The sequence below is a fragment of the Nycticebus coucang genome, chromosome 10, assembly GCF_027406575.1.
Source record: "Nycticebus coucang isolate mNycCou1 chromosome 10, mNycCou1.pri, whole genome shotgun sequence".
In the NCBI taxonomy this organism is placed as follows: Eukaryota; Metazoa; Chordata; class Mammalia; order Primates; family Lorisidae; genus Nycticebus; species Nycticebus coucang.
In genome coordinates, this window is record NC_069789.1 from 82,781,441 (window position 1) to 82,791,135 (window position 9,695).

General features: G+C 46.3%; 2 protein-coding genes across 2 annotated transcripts in view; one reads left to right on the top strand and one right to left on the bottom strand.

Moving 5' to 3' along the window:
- The window catches only part of SOAT1 (sterol O-acyltransferase 1), a 61,155-nt gene extending 54,335 nt beyond the window's left edge, over positions 1 to 6,820 (bottom strand). Inside the window, exon 1 of the mRNA XM_053604120.1 lies at positions 6,602 to 6,820. The gene's annotated coding sequence lies outside the window, so the exon portion shown is untranslated. The remainder of the gene's footprint in view (positions 1 to 6,601) is intronic.
- Positions 1 to 8,780, top strand: part of NPHS2 (NPHS2 stomatin family member, podocin) — a 216,566-nt gene extending 207,786 nt beyond the window's left edge. The window contains exon 9 of the transcript XR_008382938.1: positions 8,766 to 8,780. The gene's annotated coding sequence lies outside the window, so the exon portion shown is untranslated. The remainder of the gene's footprint in view (positions 1 to 8,765) is intronic.
- The last annotated feature ends 915 nt before the right edge of the window (positions 8,781 to 9,695 follow it).

Consider the following 9,695-nt stretch of genomic DNA (forward strand, 5'->3'; position numbering starts at 1 on the left):
ACTTTGGCCCAGGTGGAAAGCAGACCACATCAAGGGGCCAACTTGCAGACTACTGCAACCATCCAAGTGACAGATGAAGGCAAGCTGAACTTTTTGGCCACCCATCTAAAATAGGATCTCTCTGAATCTGTCCCCTTACCAACATATACACTAGCTAGGCAAACTAGCTTTTGCAAACTGAAATTCAAACTGCAATTAATGCTAATTGGCTGGGTGTGGTGGCTCATGCCTGTAATCCCAGCACTTTGGGACACAGGATTGCTGGAACCCCAAAGTCCAAGACCAGTCTGGGCAATACAGCAAGATCCAATCTCTACAAACTATGAAAATATCCTGGCCACCAAGCAAAGAAAAGATGCTCTTCCAATATAAACTTGTCTATCCAACTAAGTGTCAAAAATCTTATAAAAATAAAAAAGCTAGGTATAATGAGACACACCTATGATCCCAGCTGCTCAAGACGCTAAGGCAGTAAGATAACTTGAGGCCGGGAGTTCAAGGCTGCAGTGAGCTATAATCACACCATTGCACTGGCGTCTGGGTGACAGGGAGACCAGGCCTCAAAAAAGGGGTGGAGAGATTGGGGGGAGCTAGGCTGGGCGTGGTGGCTCACACCCATAATCCTAGCACTAGCACTCCAGGAGGCCGAGGCAGGTGGACTGCTTGAGCTCACAAGTTCAAGACCAGCCTGAGTGAGGGAGGGGACAGAGGGAGGGAAGGAAAAACTGAGGCAAGAGGATCTCTTGAGCCCACAAGTTGGAGGTTGCTGTAAGCTATGATGCCACAGCACTCTACCCAGGGCCACAGCTTGAGAGTCTGTCTCAAAAAAAAAAAAAAAAAGCTAAACTGTTTCTAAATGCTAACATAAATCATTGCCCAATAGTTTTTTCTTATCCTCTAAGACCCTGAAGAAAGAGCTATTCATCCAGATCAACACTATTTCTCCTTTCCCTCCTTGAATATCTCAGCCAGATTATTACACCTCACACCTTTCCTTTCTACAAGTATGTACCGATTTCCTCCAGATTTGAACATCTCTCCCCACCACTAATTTTTTTTTTTTTTTTTTTTTGAGACAGAGTCTCACTTTGTCGCCCTCAGTAGAGTGACATGGCATCCCAACGCACAACAACCTCAAACTCTTGGGCTTATGTGACTCTCTTGCCTCAACCTTCCAAGTAGCTGGGACTACAGGCGCCCACCACACCACCACGCTATTTTTTGGTTGCAGCTGTCATTATTGTTTAACAGGCCGGAGCTGGGCTGGAACCCGCCATCCTGGGTGTATATGGCTGGCGACCTATTCACTGAGCTATGAGCACTGAGCCTAGTTTTTCTATTGTTAGCAGAGACAGGGTTTCACTCTTGCTCAGGCTGATCTGGAACTCCTGAGCTTAAGAGATCCACCGGCCTCGTCCTCCAATAAGTTTTCTTACATCCCAGTCACACTTTCCTCTTGAACTTACTATTACCAACAACTGCGCCATGTCCATAATTCTGATTTCTACCCTCTAACAGTCTGACCATCACTACTTCACTTACTTCCACAACACTTCCTTCAAATCCCTCTCCCCACATCAGTCCCAGTCTTCCCTGAGCTCCAGATTCATAAATATCCTATCTGACTTCTTCATAAGATACCACACCTTAAAGGCATCTCATGGGCATCTCAAACATAACATGACCGAAACTGAACTACTGACATTCCCTTCAATTCCACCCTTCCCACTCTGTTCCCCACCATAGTTAACAAGACCAGAAGTCACTCTTTGCCCAGACGATTTTTTTTTTTTTTTTTTGAAAAAGAGCCTCAAGGGCGGCGCCTGTGGCTCAGTCAGAAAGGCGCCGGCCCCATATACCAAGGGTGGCGGGTTCAAACCTGGCTCTGACTGAACTGCAAACCAAAAAATAGCCGGGCGTTGTGGTGGGCGCCTGTAGTCCCAGCTACTCAGGAGGCTGAGGCAAGAGAATCGCTTCAGCCCAGGAGTTGGAGGTTGTGTGATGCCATGGCACTCTACCGAGGGTGATAAAGTGAGACTCAGTCTCTACAAAAAAAAAAAAAAGAAAAAGAAAAAGAGCCTCAAGCTGTCACCCTGGGTAGAGTGCTACGGTGTCACAACTCACAGCAACCTCCAACTCCTGGGCTTACACCATTCTCTTGCCTCAGCCTCCCAAGTAGCTGGGACTACAGGTGCCTGCCACAATGCCTGGCTATTTTTTGGTTGTAGTTGTCATTGTTGTTTGGCAGACCCGGGCTGGATTCCGAACCCACCAGCTCTGGTGTATGTGGCTGGTGCCCTAGTCGCTTGAGCTACAGGCGCCGAGCGTGCCCAGACGATTTTAAAAACCTACCTGCTGTCTTGATTCTTTGCCTCATCTAGTCCAACGCCAACCTCTTTTCACCACATCCACACTCTCACTGCAGTCTAAACCACTATCATCTCTTACTGCAGTAGCCTATGAAATGCTCTCCCTTCATTTTCTCCCTTCTGGTCTATTTTTTTAAACATAGCTCTCAGAGTAAATCACATCGCACCCCCACTTAAACTCTTTTTTTTTTTTTTTTTGAGACAGTCTCATTATGTCACCCTCGCCCATGGCATCACAGCTCACAGCAAACTCAAACTCTTGGGCTTAAGTGATTTTCTTGCCTCAGCCTCCCCACTTGCTGGGACTCCTGGTGCCGGCCACGATGCCTGGCTATTTTTAGAGGCAAGGTTTTGCTCTGGCTCAGGCTGGTCTCCAACTCCTGAGCTCAGACAATCCACCCCCCTCACCCTCCCAGAGTGCTAGGATGGGGGAGGGGCCGGCACTCGAGTGTGAGCCACTGCCCCCACCTGACTACTTAAAATTCCTTAGGGGGAAATTACTATTCCATAAACTCTCTGGTAAGACCTTCACATACATTATCTCTTTTATTCCTAACAATAACACTCAGAGGTGAGTAATCTTCCCAGTCCCAACAGAAGAAAGCAGTGACTGCCAGAAGCACAACTATAGATGACAGAAAAGATAGAAAGAAAACTTTAAAAGAACATAAAACAAAAATAGATCTTTTAGTATAGGACCAAAGGAATAATGTTTCTTATGAGTCTCCCAACACTTAAGTGTATCAAAGCAGCCCTTAGCTGAAGTTCAAATTTTAATGACCCTAGCACATCTTTAAAAGGATATAGGGAGGGCTCCGTGGCTCAAGCCTGTAATCCTAACACTCTGAGGCCAGCCTGAGCAAGAGGGAGGCCCCATCTCTAAAAATAGCCAGACACTGTGGTGGGCACCTATAGTCCCAGCTACTCCACAGGCTGAGGCAAGAGAATCACTTGGGCCCAAGAGTTTGAGTTTGTTATGAGCTACAATGCCAGGGCATTCTACCCAGGGTAGCAAAGTGAGACTCTGTCTCAAAAAGAATAAAAATTAAAATTAAAGGGCGGCGCCTGTGGCTCAGCGGGTAGGGCGCCGGCCCCACATGCCGAGGGTGGTGGGTTCAAACCCAGCCCCGGCCAAACTGCAACAAAAAAAAAAATAGCCGGGTGTTGTGGCGGGCGCCTATAATCCCAGCTACTTGGGAGGCTGAGGCAAGAGAATCGCCTAAGCCTAGGAGTTGGAGGTTGCTGTGAGCTGTGTGACGCCATGGCACTCTACCAAGAGCGATAAAGTGAGACTCTGTCTCTACAAAAAGAAAAAAAAATTAAAATTAAAAAGACTACAGTAGTTTAAAAACAGAATGCAATGAAAAATGTATTTGTACTAAAATTACTTTAAGTTCTGACGCTTAAAGTATGGGGCATTAATAGCTACAACCTACTTAACCACATGTACAGTTAGTTTCAGGAAGAAGGACAAAGAAATATACTGAAATAGGTTGCAACATGAGTTAAGGAAGTGAAAACTGATCATAAGTAGTCTCTCAAAAGCTCCAGTAGTGAAGGCACCACTACTGTTTACACAGCCAGTAACATTTACAAAGCTGGGTATGGTAAGTGTGCCATTCAATGTTTCCATTTTTAAAGATGCAGGAGATCCAGAAATGCTGAGATTTGTTCAAAGCTACACAGCCAATAAGTAGCAGCAGAAATATTTCCCCTCTGGGCAACCTAAAGCTGTCTAGGTAGCTGTTGAAAAAAATACACTGAAGAAATTTTTAGAAGAATCTAATCTGTACCTGCAATTATGTAATGTTCGGTGTGATAAGGATCTAACTTGTCTCAAGAAAGCAAAACATAAAGAATTGGTTTGAGAAACAAATGAACTATGTTAGAAGTGTCAACTTTAGCCAGCCAGCAGTGTTTCCAATAGAGCTTTCGAAAGAGCCTATCACAAATATGAGTGCCTACTCCGGGTAAAAAAAAAACTTGGCCACATCACCCACGGGTTCAGTGGGGAAAAAGAAAAACTGGGGACAGAATTTACAATGCAAAGCATTAAATTTCTCCCTCTTCCTCCTAAAGGTCTGCCCTACCTCACGGGAATATCTCAACTGGGAAAGAGACTGAAGATCAAAGGTTTGCCCCAGTAGAACCTACAACTTTTACTTGAGGCAGAACTGAGTCATTAATTAACAAAGCTGGAGAACATAGAAAATTTCATAAACTAGCATATGGTTAGTATAAAGGTGGCAAATTCCAAAACAAAGGTCTCTTTTTTGGCAAATGTAGCATAACTTGCCTTTGTTAAAAACTTTTCCCATTTCTGTGCCTCACTGATTTTACTTAAGACTATGTCCTCCAGTTCCATTCATGTAATTGCAAATAATAGGATGCTGTTCTTTTTTAGGGCCAATATTCCATTTCTCTTCTAAAGGAAAAGGCATTCTTCCTTAGTTAATACAGTAGATCCCCCACATCCACAGGGGATACACCCCAAAGACCCCCCTGGAACCTCGGACAGTACCGAACTCTATACATATTGGTTTTTTACACACATATAATAAAGCTTAATTTAAAATTAGGCACGGTAAGAGAACAACAACAAATAACAGAATAATTGCAACAATATACTGTAATGAAATGTATGTGAATACAGTCTCTCTCCCTTAAAACTTTTGTACCTCAGACCTTAGGCAACTTATCTGGAAACCAGATAAGTTGTTGTACTTTTGTACCCCGGACCTTAGTAACTTATATGGAAACTACAAATAAGGAGGGACTATACGATTTCTCATCCAAAAAGTCCCTTGTCTGTCCTTCAGGTCTTTCTTTCATTGGGCCAAGTGCTGGGCCAGACTCTGAGAATTAAGACAAAAGATGGATTAGCCCAGCCTTCTTGAAATTTACTAGTACAGGAAACAAAACATCTAACTAATGCAACTCACTACAAAGAGCTCTGCTAAGGAGACTGCAGAGTGCTAAGAGGGTTTTATCCAGGATAGGTGATTTCCAGAGGAAACAATATTTGGGCTGATATTTTGAGAAAAGCAGAGGAGTTTGGGGAAAGGAGAGGATAGAGCATGAGAAATGGAGGAAACCTCTAAAGGCCAGGAGGCAGGAAAGGGACTGAAGCTTTCCAGGAATAAGAATACAGCTTGTGAGGCTTCAGCCTAGAAAGCCTGGAGAAAAGTGACCCAAATGATCCAGAGATACAAAGGGTGCGCTCACTATTTTGGTATTTAGCCTAAGAGTATGTGTAAGCTCTGATGGGTTCTAAGCCTGTAACAGACTGAGACACATGCATGTCTGAACTATTACTCTTCAGTGCACCACCCGCTCTTCCCAAAACCCTTCTTGCCTCGACAAAACAAGACTTCCTCTTTAGTCACTGATTTTGCCCAATTTTAAAAACTAAAAAAGAAAAGAAAAAAGGAAAATTCTTCGGTGGCACCTGTGGCTCAAGGAGTAGGGCACTGGCCCCCTATGCTGGAGGTGATGGGTTCAAACCCAGCCCCAGCCAAAAACTGCAAAAAAAAAAGGAAAATTCTTCAAACTGAATTCATCTTCAAGGGAGAAGACAAATAGTCTGAAAACTAAAGTAGTTTAAACTGGTAGCCACTTAAATATTAAAGTGACTAAGGAAATGAACCATATCTAAAAACAGAATGAAATATACGATCATTCCTCACAAATAACTTGTAAATATACTGATCACAAAGCACATGGCTATTAACAGTTAAAGGCTACGACAAAAGCTTAACTACATCCTGCTACTTTCAAATATGAGCTTGATTAAAAGGTTTCACATCTTTTTAGGACCATCCTTCCCTTCTCCCTTTCCATTTTTCCTAAATCACGAAGAAGCTGACATCCTAGGTACATTCTTGGTTTCGCTTTTCTGAAGAATAAAATGTCTTCTAATTCTTAACTTTCCCCTTACTACTGGCTTGAGAGACGCCACGAGATTGCGGGACTGCCAAACAAGCGTCTCCGGTTTAAAAGGCTTCCAGTACCGCAAGCGCCTGACGGTAACTTTCCCGCCCTCCCAAACTCCTCGGGACCCGCGGGGCCACTCCTCCCCCGGCCGCGGGCCGCGTCCCCCGCGGGACAGCCCCGGGCGAGGCCAGGCACGCCGGGCCAGGAGGCGCAGCCGCCACCTCCCTCCCCCTCCTCTCGGGCTAAAGAGTACGAACCTAGGTGGCAGGGCAGAAAGGGAGCGGGAGCACGGCCGTTACCTGGTGCCCCAGTGCGGATGCGGGGACCCCCGCAAAGAGGGCAGACCTGGGAAGGCGTCACGACGCGGCCGGCGGAAAAGTGGGCTCCGGGAAGCTCTCCCGGTACCCAGGGCCCGCAACGACGCCCTCGCGGCAGCCGAGGAAGATAAAGCGTCCGGCCGCCCGGGCCCTCCACCCCAAACCTCTCGGCTCCCCTGCGTCACGCGCACCGCCACCGCGGACTGAGGCTCTCATTGGTGGTCCCGGCCGCCGCCAGGCTCCGCCCACCGCCCACAGAGACCCGCCCCTTCCCGGGAGCGCGGGTCCTGGGCTCTGGACCTCTCAGCTGGCCCCTGTGCCCTGCGAGGGAAGGTTCTTTGCATCCGCAAATTCTGACAGCGGCGGACCTTAACGCTGGCGGCAACATCCTGCTTTCCATTTCCACCTCCAGCGAGAGAATGTGCGGCAGAAACTGGACGGTGACAACTTCCTGCAAGTCCAAACGGCACCCTGTGCGGTAGTATGGAACTGAGAAGTCTGGCTCTTCTGCAGAATCACAGAAGCTGCTTCTGGAAGTGAGGATCATTGCAGTTTGGGCTGTCTAAGAATAAAAAAGACCTGCTAGCCAGAAGCTTGAATCACTAGCTTAGATGCACAAAAGGAAGACTGCTGCCCTTTATCATGGAATGCTTTATGCTTTGCAAACCGTGCTTGTCTGTGCCCTTCAGCAACATGCCAACTAGATAAAGAGACAGAAAAGAACACATGAAATAATGGGACAGTTAAGTAATTTAAAGGGTCCTTGGGACGTCATAATCAAAGTAAAAATGATCCAGAGAGAAAGTAAAAATGATCCAGAGAGATTTAGGATAAAGATAAGACACAACAGGTAGTTCTTAGATTTTGGAAGGGCAGAGATTTAAGTGAATTTAGGGTAAAGGTAGGTGAAAAGACAATAATGAGAGGAGCAGAGACAGAACAAGTACTCACAGCCTGCAAACTGGTATCGGCTAAGCTGGCCTGTGTAATCACTTGATCTGTACTCCATACAGGTTGGTCAAACTCCTCTCCAGGTCAGGATGCCCTGAATAAATGGATCAGGGTTATGAGAACAGATTATTCTCTGTGGACCTTTTAACAAAATGTGTTTGTAAAGCCGGGCATGATCGATCACCCTGTAATCCTAGCACTTTGGGAGGCCTAGGCAGGTGGGTGTTTCAGACTACCCTGAGCAAGAGTGAGACTTCCATCTCTACTAAAATTAGAAAAAACTAGCCAGGCATGGTGGCTCATGCCTGTAGGCTGAGGCAAGAGGATTGCTACGATGATGCCACAGCACCCTACCCAGGGCAACGAAGAGAGACTCAGTCTCAAATTTTTTTTAAAATGTATTTGTACAAGACCTCCTGGTCACCTTGAACAGGCTGCACTGTTCACCCTAAAGCACAACTGGCCTCATCAATTGAGTTCAGCACTATATCTGTCATTGGCGGACCTGCCTAGTTTTTGCCTCTTCCACAACAGTTGTAATTATTCTGCCAACTGGCTGACAATAGGGTCTAGTGGATCCCAGCTGTTCTGAACCTTCCCTTCTCCCCTCCCACCAGTTAAAGAACAGTAGGAACAAGGGGATTCAATTCTGTACTCTGCTGGTCACCTTATATATGCACCAAGAAAACTATTACCTTTCCTTGCTTCATGTATTAATTTAAAAAATATTGGCGGCTTGGTGCCTGTGGCTCAGGTGGCTAGGGCACCAGCCGCATAAGCCAGAGCTGGCAGGTTCGAATCCAGCCCGGGCCAGCCAAACAACGTTAGCTCCAACCAAAAAATAGCCAGGCATTGTAGCAGGCACCTGTAATCCCAGCTACTTGGGAGGCGGAGGCAGGAGAATCACTTGAGCCCAGGAGTTGGAGGTTGCTGTGAGCTGTGATGCCATGGCACTCTACCCAGGATGACAGCTTGAGGCTCTCAAAAAAAAAAAAAAAAATTGGCTCGGCACCTGTAGTACAGTGGTTACATTGCCAGCCACATACACCTAGGCTGGCGGGTTCAAGCCCAGTCTGGGCCAGCTAAGTAACAATGACAACTGCAACAAAAAATAGCCAGGCGTTATGGCGGGAGCCTGTAGTTCCAGTTACTGGGAGGCTGAGGCAAAAGAATTACTTAAGCCCAGGAGTTTGAGGTTGCTGTGAGCTGTGACGCCATGGCACTCTACCAAGGGTGACATAGACTCTGTCTCAAATAAATAAATAAAAATTAAAAATATTGACTGTGTGGTGGTGCCTGTAGCTCAGTGGGTAGGGCACCAGACACATACACTGAGCCTGGTGGATTCGAACCCATCCCAGGCCTGCTAAGCAACAATGACAACTGCAACAACAATAAAAAAAATAGCTGGGCATTGTGATGGGCACCTGTAGTACCAGCTACACAGGAGGCTGAGGCAAGGGAATCACTTGAGCCCAAGAGTTTGAGGTTACTGAGAGCTATGAGTCATCTTGTTTACTACCTCTTGTCACACCTGCGCCTCAGAAAAATATCCTGGCTCGGTGCCTGTGGCTCAAGCGGCTAAGGTGCCAGTCACATACAACTGAACTCGTGGGTTCGAATCCAGCCCGGGCTGCCAAACAATAATGACAGCTGCAACCAAAAAATAGCCAGGCATTGTGGCGGGTGCCTGTGGTCCCAGCTACTTGGGAGGTGGAGGCAGGAGAATCACTTGAGCCCAGGAGTTGGAGGTTACTATGATACCATGACACTCTACCCAGGGTAATAGCTTGAGGCTTTGTCTCAAAAGAAAAAAAGAAAAATATCCTGACATTCATCAACTTCTATACCACAGCACTCTACCAAGGGCGACAAACTGAGACTCTGTCTCAGAAGAAAGAAAAGAAAAAAGAAAAAAAAACTGAGTACCCTGGGAAGGACTTTCTGAGGTGATCTGAACTGAAACCTAAATAAGGAAGAGAAGCCAACCAGGCCAACCATGGAGAGGAACAACATTCTGGACAGAGGACAATGGATGTGAAGGCCTTGCTGCTGAACAAGCTTGACTCATTTGAGGAACAGAAGGCTAGACGGTTTGAACATGGGAAGTTGAGGGTATGGGTTG